The sequence below is a fragment of the Belonocnema kinseyi genome, chromosome 10, assembly GCF_010883055.1.
Source record: "Belonocnema kinseyi isolate 2016_QV_RU_SX_M_011 chromosome 10, B_treatae_v1, whole genome shotgun sequence".
NCBI classification, from domain to species: Eukaryota; Metazoa; Arthropoda; class Insecta; order Hymenoptera; family Cynipidae; genus Belonocnema; species Belonocnema kinseyi.
The window spans coordinates 53,866,616-53,883,452 of NC_046666.1; the positions used below are offsets into that span (position 1 = coordinate 53,866,616).

General features: G+C 34.7%; 4 non-coding genes across 4 annotated transcripts; 3 read left to right on the forward strand and 1 right to left on the reverse strand.

Annotated features, from left to right (window-relative positions):
• The first annotated feature begins 1,791 nt into the window (after nt 1–1,791).
• Trnai-aau lies at nt 1,792–1,865 on the forward strand. Its single transcript has one exon. It is a non-coding gene; the product is annotated as a tRNA-Ile (tRNA).
• An 8,827-nt stretch (nt 1,866–10,692) lies between these two features.
• On the forward strand, nt 10,693–10,766 carry Trnai-aau. The gene has a single exon. It is a non-coding gene; the product is annotated as a tRNA-Ile (tRNA).
• Nucleotides 10,767–11,109: 343 nt separating this feature from the next.
• Nucleotides 11,110–11,181, reverse strand: Trnae-uuc. Its single transcript has one exon. It is a non-coding gene; the product is annotated as a tRNA-Glu (tRNA).
• Nucleotides 11,182–14,992: 3,811 nt separating this feature from the next.
• Nucleotides 14,993–15,066, forward strand: Trnai-aau. The gene has a single exon. It is a non-coding gene; the product is annotated as a tRNA-Ile (tRNA).
• The last annotated feature ends 1,771 nt before the right edge of the window (nt 15,067–16,837 follow it).

Genomic DNA, 16,837 nt, shown 5'->3' on the forward strand with positions numbered 1-16,837 from the left:
GGAAAACCAGATTTACTATCTTGTCTGGAAAAAATCGTGTGAAAACTAACAAGGTCACCTTTCAGAGAGATGTCTTTCAGGGCGACACCATGAGCCCACTCCTCTTTTGCCTTACGTTATTACCACTATCTCTAGCATTTCGCCATCTATGCTAAAAACAAAGAGCAAACACATCTAGCTCTAGGAATTGTTGAAGGATATAATAAGGAAATTGGAATGGAATTTGGGTTACACAAATGCGCCAAGGTTTATATGAAGCGAGGAAAACTTAATGGCATCCCTGAAAATCCTGAGCTCGTTGATAGAAGCGCTATACAACACTTTTGTGCTGGGAAGCCTCATACATACCTGAGTGTGCCACAGAGCCGCATTCAGGATGTGACATCTATAAGAGATAATCTCCGAAGCAGATAAAAACGTCTCATATGGCAGATTTGGTCTTCCGAACTGTCGCCGAGGAACAAAGTATCTGCAACGAACATATTTGCCGTCCCGGTAGTACTCTATTCATTTGGAGTAGTTCCATGGACGAAGAACGAGCTCAGATCCCTTGATATCGGGACAAGAAAGGTTATGCACATGAACAAAAGCATGCATCTTAATTCTTCTGTTCCGCAAATGTACATCTCACGCCGTTAAGATGGTCGCGGAATATTGAGTCTTGAATGTCTTCACAACAGGATTATTCTGTGTACAGCACATAGAGTCGCTAATGGAAGAGACCCTCTTCTTAAAATGGTTAGGAATCACGAAGAAGTGGTAAAAGGAGCGTTTCAGTACAAAGCAGCGGAGGATGCTGAAACACTCGGACTTAACTTCAGTATTAGGGGTGAGTAAAATGCATCAAATCTTATCTATATCGAGTACTCACTTCTGAAGGTCCGGATTAAGAAAGCACAAGAGAAAAACTTTGGTGACAACTCCTCGATAAGAGGATGCATGGTATCTTCCACAGAGATGTGGAGGATCAGTCAATGTCGTGTGAGCTAATGTTTGCTTTCCTAAAATCGCCCGGATTGAAGTCTGGTACGGAGGGTTTCATATAGGCATGCCAAAACGGTGTCATTTCCACCTTAACATACCGTCGCTACATTTTGAGCCAAGACATTCCCGATGAAAGCTGCAGGGCATGCCATGCACACCCCGAGCATTTAGCTCACTTACTATCTATTAGTCCAACTCATGCGGGAACGACCTACATCCAAAGGCACAATGCGGCACTAAGAGTGCTTTATTACCATCTCTGTCACTCACACGGCATTAATCTTAATATCGCTTCTCTAAATGCTCCTAGGGAAATCGAGTCAATTATCGAGAATGGGAAGTGCCACATACTAGGCAGTCTGATAAGTACCTGAAAAATGAAACACGGAGACGTTTTTTTGGCCAAAGTCGGTTTTATTTTTCAACATACTCTCCTTTTAGGTCGATACAGCGAGTCCAACGATTTTCTAACTTTTTGATACCGTCCGAAAAGTACTCGATCGGAAGGTCACCAAAATACGCCTCAGTTTCAGCTATGAGCTCCTCATTTGAGTAAAAACGCTTACCGGTGAGCCATCTCTTCAGGTTAGGGAACAAGTAATAGTCGCTGGGGGCCAGGTCTGGTGAATACGGTGGCTGAGGAACCAATTCGAAGCCGATTTCATGCAATTTTGCTTTTGAAGTACGTGTAAAAAACGTTCTTGCGTTCGACATTTAAATTGCCGCTATTTTCTAAATGGTCTCATATATTTATAAACTAAGTAAACGGACTGGTCTTATTTTTCGCCGTCAAAGAGCTATCATATCGGCCCATTAGCTCAGTTGGTTAGAGCGTCGTGCTAATAACGCGAAGGCCGCGGGTTCGATCCCCCCATGGGCCAATTTTTTTATTAATTAATTCTGTATAATATTTACATATTTTTTGAGAAATTTAATAAATCAGGTTGAACTTCTAGATCTCTAGGTTTAGGAAATCTCATATTTTATTTTTTATTCTTTTTTGCACTATGGATAAAAAAAATTATTCCGGAAATATTTCCTACACCTATTTCAGCGTTTTTTAAAACCCCATGGCCTATGGGCCACATTCTTTTTCGATTAATTAATTTTGTATAATATTTTTATATTATTTGGAAAACATCAATTACTTTGGTCGAAGTTTGAGACATCCATTATTTTGACTAATTCTTATTTTGCACTTTGATGGTACATTATAAATGAAATCTAATGACTAGCCCAAAATAGCATTTTTTCGAACAAAATTTTTTTTACAAATTCAAACAAGTTTCCCTTCTTTGGTCTTTTGGTATAGAAGGCTTTCAAAACCTATACTATAAATTTTCGAATAGAACCGATTGAATTTTCACTAATTTTCACGGGAAAATTTACAAATGAAATGTTCGACTTTTGGAAAGTAATCTTATTAATAAAGAAATTAGATATTTTTTAAAAAAGGAATCTACTTTCATGTTATAAGAACCCATTTGTCAAAAAAATTCCGTTATCGGGAATCGAACCCGAGTCTTCTGGGAGAAAGCCAGATATCCTAGTTTTTTTTTTAACAATGTTTATTGAAAGAAATTTGCATAATATGTGTACTTACATTTATAGCTCTGTAAAAAACATTGGTAAGAAAAAGCGCTTGACTTATATCGCTTAAAAAATGTATGTTCTAATCGGCCTACGTTAGGCGCTCGCAGAATCGTCATGGGAAAATAAAAAGAATTATAATTATACTTCTCAAATATCTATTATTACATACTGAAGTGTACTATCTATATTGATCTTTATTGATAACAAGAAAAATTTTAAGACAAATAGAAAATAAAAACTAGTTTAACATTTGTAGGTGCAGTAATTATTTATGCTAGCCACCAATACCGCTTTGTATTGAACCTGTGTTTGTCCTTAGTATCCCTTATGGGTATGTTAGTTGAGTATCTACGTGGAATATTAAAATTTTCATACATTTCATTTGCCTTGTGTAATATTTTTTTATGAAATTTATGCCTATGTATATGATAAATAGCGGGCGTATTATTGACATTTTGAAGATAACCTTCGCTATCTAAGTTTGTAAATGATTCTGGAGGTATATAACCAGTTAATCTCGCTTTTTCATGATAACCAGGATTGGGATAATATGGCCCCGAAATTAGGGGATTCTCAGTGTTACATGCTGCACTGGCGATGTTATTCCTGATCAATTTCAGTATAAAATTATCTATACGTGGTATATTGGCGCAATCGTATAATTTTTGATTGGAGTAGTGTCAATAATTTGACTCGGGAGTTTTGTACATTTTTAGACAGGCTCTCAGACAATTTATTTCAAAGACCCTTAGTTTTTCCATGGTGGGAGGCGCTATATTAAACCAGACCTGGCATCCGTACATCAGTATGGGCCGTATGAGCAGCACATAGCATAGAATTTTAACTTTAGAGTCTAAATGCTTGGAGTGAAATAGATGCTTGGCATTAAAGTAGGCCTTTTTCCCTTTTTCCAAAGCTTTTTTAACGTGATTATCGTGTCTTAGTCGATCGCCAAGTTTATGTGCCAAGTAGATTCATGCAAAATATTAGTAGGTAGGTTCCTAATTCCAATGTTTGGGATTCCATCCGTTCCGGATGATCTTTTGCTGTTATGATTTTTTTAAATGTTTTTAAGTTTATAGATGTTACCAAAGTAATCCTTGTCATCTTTGTATGTGAGATTAGAGGCAGGATTTGTGTCGCAAAATTGGGTCAGGGTTTGGTTATTATTTTTGTCATGCTCCATCTCGTTCTTAAGTTTTTCTACAGTGTTTATAATAATATTATTTATACCGTCCCTATTATTGTTTCTGCTTTGATTATTGATTGAAGCAAAATGTGCTCCTAGTAAGTTTAATTTATTTCTATGGTCAGTTATAATGAAGTTATTTTCTTCGTCTTTAGGTGCTGAGAGTTTGTCGATTTCCGCGGTTTCTATCAACTTTATTTTATCCTGTGGAATTTTGACATTTGGAAAGTCGGTTTGGTTTTTTTGATCTAAATATTCCGTTTATTTCTGGAAATAGGTTATTATTATCGAGCACGGAAATGTTTTTTATTCTATTATACCAGTAATTACACAGGCACACAAAAAAAGTCAAAGTCCACAGAGGCGACCTTTGGGGTTCTATGATTTTGGGTCGCTGACTCCGAATCGTTTGTCGGTTTTTTCATATCAGATCGCTTTCAAGGTCATTTGAAGGCCAAATGAAGAAAATATTGCTGAAAAAATCTGAAAAAATTCAGACATAGGTTTTTTAGCATGCTGAATCCGAATCCGGTGTCGGTTGACCTTCATTAGTTCAAGATAAAGGCCATTTGAAGGTCAAACCAAAAAAATAACCTCAAAAAAATTGTAAAAATTTATATATAAGTTTTAAGAGTCGTAGATATCCCTCATAAACAATTACGATAGACATATTTTTTTGTATCAATTTGTGTTCATGTTTTCCGCTCATACCGTACTCTCTCACTATCAAATGATCGACGTAATGGTTTTTTCGCTTTTTTCCCGTAGTTTTACACTCTCTTTTCAGTGATCAGCAGTAATCAGCCATCATAGCGACATCCCATCTGCCTTGGTAGCGCCACAATTCTCTGGGAATCGATCCAGGTGCTTATGCAGGAAGTGCAATTTGTACGACATCAGGCACCCCATTTTTCCAAAGTTCCTAATCATTTCGGCTACTATAACTTTATAATTTTCACTTCTTTTATTTCCTAAAATGTTTTTCACAACTTCCTTAAAACTGAGCCATGCATCCCTTTGAATTTTCGTCATTGTCGTTATAAATTTATCATCTTGTAAAAGTTTCCTTATTTCTGGACAATCAAAAATCCCTTCTTTCAACTTGGCATCAGATTTACATTGAAACTTCTTTTCCAAGTATTTAAAACATCGACTATTTGCATCTAAGGCATTCACAAATTGCTTCATGGCTCCTAATTTAATATGTAATGGAGGAATCGATACTTTTTTTGGTTCAATCAGGGCCGATTCAATGATATTTCCTTTTCCTATTTCAAGTGATTTCCTTTCAGCCCACTTTTGATTCGTGTAATGTTTTTCACGATCTCTACTTTCCCAAAGGCGCAAGAAACACGGATTCTTTGTAAATCCCGACTGCTGTCCTGGCAACATACCTGAAACTTTCAAATCACCATATATAAGCCAATTACATGTTTTGTATTCAATGGCCTCTAGAAGTTTTTTAAGACTAGTGAAGGATTCTTTCATTGCCGTAGAGTGTGCGACAAGTACTGCGGCATATTGATTTGTGTTGTGAAGTATTACAGCTTTTAAGCTTCTTTTTGATGAGTCAATAAACAGTCTCCAATCATCATCTTTATAAGTATTTGGCTTAAGTTCTTCCATCAGTCCTTTAACATTTGAACAGTACACTAATTTTTCTTCATCAAAGACTTTTTCTTCAAAATACTGCTTAAAACTCTCATTTCTTGTTCTATAAAACGTTACTTGCGTACCTTTTTTTAATAAATTTTTACTTTTTAAAACTGAAGCTAAATGTTCCGCAGCAACTTTAGGTAGTCCCATATCTCTTACGAGATCATTAAGTTTGGACTATGTAAAATGTTCCACAAATGAAGCAAAATACGTTAACATCTTTCGGGCATTCGTGTTTAGAAGATGAGGGTGAAGCTTTGTTTAAATTTTCCATACTTTTATATATAAATCCGCTTGACAGGGATCCTGGTCCGATTGCAGGTGAGTCCGCCGTCCTGGGGGTGATAACCCTCTTACCTCTCCAGGGCGAAGTAAAATGGCTTTTCGTCTTTGACGAGGACAATGTCAACTCGTCGACGAACGCACTATGGCATTATCCTCACACCCTGTCGATCCCCTGTAAAGCAGTGCACTTCCACTAACATCAGTACCCCGACTAGCGTATGAGTGAATCATTCTACACATCCCCTTACGGGGCAGTTGTCATCGTCACACGACTATTCGAGGCAACAGGTGAAAAAGAATCGATTACATACATCAAAACATCTAGACATCCGCAAATACTCACATCCATACATCCGCAGATCCACACATACATACACGCAAACATTCACTCACGCAAATACATGTGGACATTTATAAAAAATGTATTTTTTACCATATTAGGGCAAAAAGAACCCACTTTTTTTTAAAGATATACCATTCTTATGGGTACAAAGCTTTCTCTTTCAAGAAATCTACAGCAGCTAATATTGATAAGAAAGTACACTGCCTTACTTTCAAGAAATTCACAGCAGCTAATGTTGATAAAGATTGATTTGACCTTTAAATGACCTTGACCTTGAACTCATGAAGGTCAACCGACATCGGATTCGGATTCAGCATGCTCAAAAACCTACATTTGAATTTTTTTCAGATTTTTTAGCCTTTTTCCGAATTCGACCTTCAAATGACCTCAGACGACCTTCATATAACCAGATATGATCAATTCAACCTTAGATTTGTATTCAGCGACCCTCAAAACCTATATATAAATATTTGCAAATTTTTTTGAGGTTATTTTGTTGCTTTGATCTTTAAATGACCTTGATTTAGAAGTAATGAAGGTCAACCGACACCGGATTCGGATTCAGCATGCTAAAAACATATGTCTGAATTTTTTCAGATTTTTTCAGCAATATGTTCTTCATTTGACCTTCAAATGACCTTGAAAGCGATCTGACCTGAGAAAAACCCGACAAACGATTCGGAATCAGCGACCCAAAAACCATAGAACCCCAAAGGTAGCCTACGTGGACTTAGACTTTTGTTTTGTGTGCCTGTGTTATTAATGTTCCTATTAAATAAATTATTTATTTCGGCTTTAACGTCTCTTAAGATAAATTCATGCATTCTTATTTCTCCTTTATCCATTTTTATGTTTTCTTAGACGGTGTATTTTTGATAACAAATTACTTTTAATGTTCTGAAATTTTTTTATTCTGGGACATAAATATCTTTTGACGGAATCGAAATTCTTATAACTAGGCGTGCAACTTTATAGAGCATCCATGATAACTCGATCAAGCAAGTTTAGTTGAGTGTCTATCTCTTCGTTACTGAGATTTTTACTTTCCAGCAGGGTCGCGTTAAATTGGGTAAGGTGCTTTTGAAATTCCTCCCAATCTGTCTTGTGAAAGTTTAATCGGTGGGTGTTTGGGGCAGGTTCTAAAATAATGTTATCCATGCCGTCAAGGGAGAAAAAAATACTTATTCCTTTATGATCGCTGTCACAAGGGATTACTTTCCCTCTGTGATTAATCAAATTGTTTCCATTGATCCTGTTATCATGTAGACATATATCTAGGTATTAGTTTTGCTGAGATACGTGGGTTCGGACGGTCCTACCAATTTTATTCTAAACTGCAAATCCTTTTTTTTACCCAATTACTTAAGTATGAACCTCTGGGATTTTGCTGAGCATCTTGCCAGTAAAAGTGACGGGCATTATATCTCCTGCTAGTAAATACCAGTTTTCTGAGTTGTAAAGTTTAAGTTCATTAAATATAAGGTTTAAGTCTTTGGAAAAATTATTTCCAGTGTAGCCTGCTGCATAAGCACTAATTATGTATAAGTTCTGATGATTTTGGAATGGGATTCTGATGATGGTTGTTTCGATTATTTTAGTTTGGTTGTCTGATATGATATTTACCCTGTAAAATTTTAGATTATTTTTTATTATTAGCGCGGTCCCTCCACCTCCTCTGTTATATATCCTGTCGTTTCTTAGAATTGTGTAGTTTTCAAAGCTAATTTTGTGTCGTGAATTTAATTTGGTTTCGCTTATTAGTGCAATATCCGGGTTGTATTTTTTTATTTTGTCTTGAAAATTAAATCTCTTAACGTTAGATACTATAGAATTTACATTGATTGCCAAGAGGTTTGTGTTTTTAATATTTATTTTATTTGTGTCCGAATTGTTGTTGGGCTGTAAACTTATATTTTTGGGGTTCATTGAGTTCTAAGGATTCGAAAATAAGATTGATTTTTTGCGTGTTTTCCGTGACTTGAGTTTTTATACTGTTTAGCTGATTGGTCAGTAATGACAACATTTCTTTTTTAAACGCCTCGAGAAGGTTTTCGAGGTTTTCTAAACCTTTTGTGGCAGACTGATCCCCTTGTCGTTCAGAGGATGTAGGATTCACAATTTTAGCATATTTCCGGATTAACCTAATTAGATATTTTTCTCAGCTCAAGTTCTCTTTTTTCTTCAATAATTTGTAATTTTTCCCTTGATTTCCCTTGATTTGGGACACCCTCTATATGAGGCCGGGTGATCTGTCTGCCTGCAAACTACGCAGTATATATCTTTCTTTTCTAGTTTATCGTTGCCGTTTAGTTTACATTCTCCTGGTCCGTGATTCTGGTCATATTTAACACATCTGTAACCCCTATTGCAATACTTTGCTATATGGCCAATTCTTTGGCAATTATAGCATTGAATGCCTTCAACACGCCTAATCTTTTCCCACCATACTACTTAATTAGCTAGCCTATTAATACTGGTTACGTTAAGAGACCTGCTGTCGCTTGTGATGGAAACGAGGAACGCGTCGCCGCCTCGTTTCGCATGAGAAAATTCTTTAAGATTTATTTTCTTTATTTTGACTATTTTAACGCTATCGAGTTGTAAATCCGCGAGTTCCTACTGAATTTCATTCACTTCATAATCGCTTGAAACTGCTTTTAAGAGCCATGAATAAACTTTTTCGGCGCTCGGTGTTCTTGTGTAAAAATCAAAATGATCCCTTTCATAATTTCGATTACGCGTTTGAATGTCTCGATGCTCGTTACATGAACTGCTAGTTTTGTTGGCGAAAGACTTTTGATAATATATTGATCTACTGTGATCTCTGATTTAAGTACATCATTTACCTGATTCGTCTTTGCATTGTAGACGTAGATTGGCGGCTCCTTAGATTTAAATTTTCCTTTTGCCATGGAGGGCCGTAGGTCCCTTCCTTGGTGATTTTTTCCTCGTATGTAGTTTCTGGTGTTCTTCGTGTAATTTTCCGTTGAGACGTCCTCTGTTTTCATAACATTTGTGTTTGGTGCTGTAGGTGGTTTTAATGGGACTCAGTTCTGGTTCGCGTTACTCATCTCAGCAAGATTATTATTTGCCAGTGGGATGAAGGCATTGTAAGTGACAAAACGTGATCCTTTACTCTTCTCCTCACTATCCATATGTTCAGTTTCTGGCAGGTCCAGTGCCGCTCTTCTCGGGCTCCTGGGGCTTAGTATGATATTGTCAGCGTCTTGCGTTGTGGACGTTGACGGCGCGACTTAGTTGTGTGGGTTGATCTCTTTTTTGGATATCATTGCCGATGACGGTATCGGCGCTGTCGATACTTTGAGAGTGGTGGTCAATATCTGTACTTCCTTGCCTTGAGGGGCAGGGTAGTTTACCTGCGCTATTTTATCCTCAGGGACTGTAGCTGCTCTGTTGGGATCGGGGTTTTCATCATCCCGTTCGCCTGTCTTATTGTGAACTCTAGTTTTCCTCGTCACATTTGGTTTGGGTGACATTTTTTCCGTGTTTCTGGGCTGTTTGAGGGCGTATAAAACTTTCCTTTCGCTAAGTTCACTAGCCAAAGAGCCTTCCTTGAGAATGCCGAATATCGTTCGTGCTATTCCCGCCTGTAAGGATGGAGAAAGGCATGATGTTTCTGCTGAATTGCTCGGCGCAATTGGGCAGGCTATGTAATTTCTTTTCTTTTTACTAATTGGTCCAGGGGCTGCGGCCGGTGACAGAGTAATTTGTTGGCTTTTGCTGGGGCTTGCCATTAGTTCCTGGACTGCCTAGATGTGGCCTAAGAGTGGCTTCATGATTGTGATGACGCCACACGGGAAAGTTTTTGGCAATGAACACTTTCTAAACCAATAATTACTACTACTGATTATTAAGGCACTTTTATGTTCACTTTGTCTTTTTGCATATGCTACGACTCAAGGGACGCCGCGATCGACGCCTTAAAGCGTTGTGCACTTTTTGGGCTCACTAGACACTTCGAAATTCACAAAAATTTTGCTATACTGGCATGTTTATATGTTTAGGCTGTATGTACAGCACTAGTGATTAGCGGGGGCTTATTAGGTTCACTTAGTCGTGTATTAATTATGTCACTCCACGAGAGACGCCACGCGGGACGCCGCCAGGCACGCCTTTCGGCGCTTTGCACTTTTCAAACTCACTTGTCTCTTTAAAAAACTCCCTGAGAAAAAATAAAGAAATCACTATTTTCATATGTTTATGCTGTTTTGGAGACACCGACGAATGTTAGGACACTTTTTTGATGCATTTATCGTTTTTTAAGGGGTTTTTATAGCTAATTATATCGCGCGTTCTCGTGCGGCCGTCCGTCCCACGTGAAGGTCGCCTAGCCACTGCCAGATATCCTAGCTACTAGAACATACCGGATTGATGGTGTTGTTTCAAACAGTAATAATATTATATAAATAATATAATTCAAATAGAAATTATTTTTTTAAATAAGCAAAAACAGACTAGGAACTTAATGAGAATACTCGAATACTTTTGTAGAGTTCGTTGCCTACAGATTTCGTGCGTAAAGCTTTATTTCACGCGACAGTTAAATTGAGCATAGTTTCTAATCGGACTCATTTTGAAAATAGACTGGTCAAATTTCCCGCCATGAATGTGTTATCATGTCGGCCTATTAGCTCAGTTGGTTAGAGCGTCGTGCTAATAACGCGAAGGCCGCGGGTTCGATCCCCCCATGAGCCACTTTCTTTTTTGATTAATTAATTTTGTATACTATTTTCATATTATTTGGAAAACATCGATTACTTTGGTCGAAGTTTGAGACATTCATTATTTTGACAAATTCTTATTTTCTATTTTGATAGTACATTATAAATGAAATCTAATGACTAGCCCAAACTAGTATTTTTTCGAACAGAATTTTTTTTACAAAATCAAACAAGTTTCCCTTCTTTGGTCTTCTGGTATAAAAGACTTCCAAAACCTATACTATAAATTTTCCAATACAACCGATTAATAAAAAAATTCGATATTTTTTGAAAAAGTAATCTACTTTCATGGTATAGGAACCCATTTGTCAAAAAAATTCCGGTACCGGGAATCGAACCCGAGCCTTCTGGGTGAAAGCCAGATATCCTAGCCACTAGACCATACCGGATTGTGAAAACTGTTTCAATCAGTAAGAGAATCAAATTCATTTCATTAGGGGCCGTTCATAAGTTATGCATAGTTTTTTTTCTGAAATTTTGAAACACTTATCGCCCTCTGTTAAGATCCGTAAATTCCTCGCCCACCCCAACAGATACATTTTAACTAAAAAAGATGACATTTCGACCAAAGGAAATATGCATTTTGAAACCAAAAAGACGTGTTTGAAAGAAGATTTGAATTTCCAATAAAAAAAAATTTCAGGAAATAAAGGAAAAAATTGTATCCAAAATGTTGAAATTTGAACCCAAAAAGAGGAGCTTTTTACGAAACAGTTGAATTTCTAACTGAATACTCTAATTTTCTGCCAATAAGATGAATTTTTAACCGAGAAGACTAATTTTGTACTTCAAAAGATAAATTCTCAACAAAATACATATATTTTTGACCAAATTGTTGAATTTTCTATCGAGAACATTAATTTTCTGTCAAAGAAAATGAATTTTCAACAAATGACATACATTTTCATCCAAATAGTTGAATTTTTAAACCTAAAATATTCCAATTTTCTACCAAAAATACAATAGTTAAATTTTCAATTAAAAAACAAAAACAAATTTTTCTACAAAGCATCCGAATTTTCATCCAAAAAATTCATTTTAAACCGAAACGGATTAGAATGTTTGATTTTTATGTTTTTGATTGGGACGGAAAAGCACAGAAAGTCGCCGATCCTCCAATGTACATCGAAATCGCGGTTCAATAGAGTTGCAACAAATTTAAGCCACACAAGTTCATTCGGACAATCTAGGGGAAAAGCATCATTTAGACACTGTTTTTTCTCATCCAGTGCAACGTGAAGTGTCGTCTACAAACCGTAAGTCACTTGTCAAGGTCATTTTGCCGGTCGTTATTTGAGTGAGACAGATGTCAATAAGCAGGTAAGTTATAATAATAATTACCTAACTTTTTATTTCCTCCTATTTACCAGCGACTAAATAGTCTTGGAATAAAAATAGTACTTTCGTGATGTAATATCCAAATGTTAGGTTAGTCAAAACCTACTATATGACACTAAAACCACCAAAGCCGGGATGTACAAACTAAGTCGTGACCGTCTGCATCGAAATTGATGCCTGGTCGTTCGAACAAATTTCCACCAGATTTTCTGCGGAAGTTTAAAGGTATCTTAGATATCTAATCTTGCAGTGGTTAGTCTCATACATGAAAGATAAGGTAAATACAATTGTATAATAAAAACAGAAATTTTTTTTCGTGATGAGTGGGGATGTAAATTTGCATGAAACTTTAGCCTGATGAAAAGTTTCATGAAACATTGCAATGTTTCAAATATAGCGGCGGGAACATTCAAACTGATAAGATAAAAGCCTATTAGGTATTTTCACTTCAATAAACAGCTAATTTCACTTCGTAGATTGCTGAGGGGAAAATAAGGGACCAATTGTATGGGATTAAGTTCATTTTTCATATAATTTGCTAATATCTTCGTAGAAGGTAATTTTTTCTATATTAGTGTAGTTAAAAAATAGTTTTTATTTTTTAATTACTATTCAATGAAATAATAAAATAATAATGATTATTAATTACAAATATATTACAGAAGTAAAGTTTTGTTCCATGCATTTGATCGATTTTTCCCTCTCAGCTTTTAACACAGTGAAGTTAGCTGATGGTTGAAGTGAAAATACCTAATTGAGGCTTTCATATCCCAACTTTTTCCTGCCGGCTGATTTGATTTATTTTTCCGGTTTGTACTGTGGACCAATGATGCCAATGTTGGCACCCTGAGCTACTACGCTTGCATTAGGGCTGAACGCTGGTTGGCCACACTTGGCGCGCCATTCAAAATTAAATTGAAAAAAAAACAATTCTTGTAATTTAAATAAATAATTATTAAAATATGCACAAGAATGTATTCAAATTGTGTGAATTTTGATTTCAGATAAGAAAAAAGTGTATAACACATATTTTATAAATAATAGTTTATTTTCATTGAACTCCAAAAACTGACTTATAGTTCACAAAACATTTTGTGATAGATACATTTGTTGAAATACCATATAATGTTTTTGCAGCTTGATATATAGAAGTTAATTGTAGAATTTAATAATGATAATATTTGAATTTTTCTAAAAATAATGTCAGCTAAGAATCTTGTTCTTTTCGATTAAAAACTTATAATTAATTATTTTCAATCACTTTTCCAAGAAATTTCTTTTCGAATGAAATGTTTTGTAAAATATAAGTTTGTCTTTGAAATTCAATGAAAATAAACTGTTATTCATATAATATATGTGTTATATTTTTCTTGCCTGAAATCAAAAGTTACGCAATTTGTATACATTATTCTGTATATTTTAATAATTATTTATTTTAATTGCAAGAATTGTTTTTCAATGTAATTTTGAATCGCGTTTCAAAGGGTAGACAACCAGCGCTCAGCCCTAACGCACGAATGAATGAAAATTATTATCATTTCATTATTGCATTAAATAGTCCCTGAAAAAGAAAAATTATTTTTCAATTGCACTTATACGGAAAAATTACTTTCTACGAAGATATTAGAAAAATAGAGCAAACATTAACCGATTCCCATGCATTTGGTCAATTGTTGTCCCCTCAGTATTCAACGAAGTGAAGTGAGCTAGTAATTGGAGTGAAAATACCTTATTGTATATGTAGACGGTCATGACTTTTTCTATACATCCCGGCTTTAGTTTAAATGTCGACGGGCATGACTAACCTAACTTTTGGAAGTTGCATTAGGAAGTTATAATTTTATTCTAAGTGACTGGTACGCCCTATTAAATGAATGAAATTTGAAAATTAGGTAAATATTGTTTCAATTGGTTTCCTTATTAATAATTATTTAGGCTAATATCGCAAAACGAATAGTTGCTTTGACAGATAATCAAGTGGCTGACAGCGCGGTTCAGAACTCCACAACTCTGCATGAGCCAAAATTCAGTCTCCAAATGATACTTTCCCCTAGATGCCCACATGGGCACCTACGTTCAGAGGAATACATTTGAGACTTGAAAACTCTCTCAAATGATCGTTGGGAGCCCAATGAAATTTCAGCTGCAACAATTAATTTTTGAATTTTTAAGCTGAAAAAACGAATTTTCAACAAGAAAGTTCATTTCTCCACCCAAAATGATGATTCCTGAATAAACTTGTTGAATTTCTCACAAAATAATTCAATGTTGAACACAATAATATAGTTTTGAAACAGAAAAGATCAATTGTTAACCAAAAATATATTAGTAGATTTCTCAACTAGAAAGAATGAACTTTTAATCCCAAAAAGATGAGTTTTTAAGTGAATTCTGAATAATAATTAATAGTTAAAAAAGAAATTTTAATTCATTTTTATACTTTTAAAATATTAGGTTAAAAATAGGAAATATTTCTTTGAAAATAAAGTTAGTTTTATATTGCAAACTGTTAGATTTCGGAGTACGCACAATTTTAGACCCTGTGAAAGTTAGATAATTGTACGTTTGTAAAACTAATTGTATATTGTTATTAGCACATTTTATTTTTTGAAACTAATTTAATTAAGGTTGCATGTCTATTTAATGAAAGGAACTTATATTGTATATGTTTATTCATTCCTTAAGTTTATAAAATCTTAATAAGATTTTTCCTTTTTTCCACTGGGGGGTGGGTGGTCAGAGCAAATTTCACGGTATCTTTCATTCGACAGGTACATTACATAGTCTTTCTATTTGGACTCATAATTATAGACTAAGTTAACGGACTTGTCGAATTTCCCCCCGTGAAAAGAAAATCATATCGGCCCATTAGCTCAGTTGGTTAGAGCGTCGTGCTAATAACGCGAAGGCCGCGGATTCGATCCCCCCATGGGCCAATTTTTTTTATAAATTAATTTCATATAATATTCAAGTTGGGTTACTCTATATATAGCGAAATTATAATTAAATTAAAGAAATATGATACTTTAAGGTTTACCTAAAAAGTGCACCTGTTTCAATTTATATGCTCAGTATCTCATGACTAACGAGAAAATATATGATGGACATGATTACGAATGTGAAATAATATTACAATATTAAAAAAATATTTCGCTCAGAATCTATTGATATTTAAAAAAATGTATTATTATTATATACGTATTTCGTCAACTGTATAATAATTTCATTATATTGTGCGCCACATTACTTACCCGTCTAACAACTATAAAAGCACTCTGAAAAAAATCTGTTGAATCAAAATAAACTGTTTTCTTTACTGTATCTCGGTTAAATCATATTTCCAGTTAAGTCAAATTTTGGTTGATTCAACAAAATATTTGATTGATCGAACAATTGTTTTTTAACCAATTACTTAATCTACGAAAAGATTTAATTAAAACAACAACAAAATTTGGTTAGGTCAACAAAATATTTTTTGTCCATGCTTTATTTTTCATTGTTTTTTTACACTTTACGAAGCATAAAAAATGACCTTACTAAACTATTTAGGATAAACATGAAACAACTTCTCTAAATGATCTTATATTTTTTCCGATTAACACTAAATTCATAATTGGATTCAATTACGTGTCCCAAGTTCTTCCAGAAGGCTTCAATTTTTTTAAATACGAATAAGGAATTTAAATTTTCGAGAAAAACTGAACATGTACAATATTTATTTTTGTCTTGAAAGGAACCCTAGGTAAGTGCCCCTCTCCGATTTTTTTTCTCACATATTTTGTAGTTCTCGAAAAACTAAGCACACGTATTTTTTCTCACGTGCCCAAAACGGTTTGAAGAGGGTAAAAACCACCCCCTAATAGTGTTGTACCAAACACCCATTTAATTGTTTCACATATAATAACAGATTCTTTCACAATAAAACCGACTCGAATAATATCCTCACAATAAGAGATGAAACATGTGATTTGATCAATTAGATCAAAACAATGGGGGGGGGGGGGGGGGGGGGGGACTACCCCGCAATAATTCTTAATTATACGACAAATTTACAAACCGGCATGATTTTAACTTAAAAAATCCGGAAAAAATATGTATTGCACGCGATAATACAATAAATTTTACGGTTATTTGCATTTTTATGAGAAATTAATTTATAAGGGGTATCCACCTTTAACTGCATTTTATTATATTTCTGCAAAATAAAGTAAGTTTCGCATGAAAAACAGAGCAGAAAAATTTCCCGAAGAAGATTTCAAGTAAAAAAGTGTGGAAAAAATATATATTTCACGCGATAATACAATAAATTTTACGTTTTTTTTGCATTTTCATGAGAAATTGATTTATAAGGGGTATCCACCCTTAACTGCATTTTATTATATTTCTGAATAATAAACTAAGTTTCCCGTGCAAAACAGAGCACAAAAGTTTCCTCACAAAGAAAGTTTAAATTTCTCAATTTCTCAATATAGTCCAACAATTTTATGGGTGTAAACTACCCCAAAAGATGTTACGATTATACAAGAAAATGATAAAGGAAACTACCGCTTAATCAATGAAACGTATTGCATTAGTTAAAAATGTAATTTATGTATTTATATAATATAAAGTTATATCCAAAATATAATATTCTTTAATGTATGTATAGAATAATAATAATATGCACTTAAGGGTGATTATACCGTATAAATTAATTTCTCGTGAAAA